Source organism: Morone saxatilis, unplaced genomic scaffold (assembly GCF_004916995.1).
Source record: "Morone saxatilis isolate NCDOM2014 unplaced genomic scaffold, NCSU_SB_2.0 Contig10, whole genome shotgun sequence".
Lineage (NCBI taxonomy): Eukaryota > Metazoa > Chordata > Actinopteri > Moronidae > Morone > Morone saxatilis.
Window position 1 is genome coordinate 1,917,291 of NW_023339652.1, and position 442 is coordinate 1,917,732.

Genomic DNA, 442 nt, shown 5'->3' on the forward strand with positions numbered 1-442 from the left:
ACACACACACACACAGCTCATTAACATATCTTATGCACTGTGGCATTTCCATGAAGTTATGTGTTGTTTCCTGTTGCAAAGGAAGCTTTGAGTGGGTTCACAGGAACCACACACACACTCACACTCAGTTATGTTTCATATCAAGAATACGAAGCCGAAATAAAGTATGACAATCTTAACTCAAGGTCCACTTAATGGCTCTTTCATGAGCTTTCTACTGTATCTCACTGTCTTCCTCAGCATTTAAGTGCAAGATCCACAGTCAAGAATGCATTTTTTGATTATATATGTGCAATATTCACGCAGCAGATCATTCATAAATTACATTTCTGCACAGGTCCGCTGCTGTCAATCACTCTGCTAAGGATGCTAATAATAACTGCTAACTGTTGCTTCATTGTGTTTGTTAATAGCAGAGAGTTCCTCTAATGGCCACTAGATG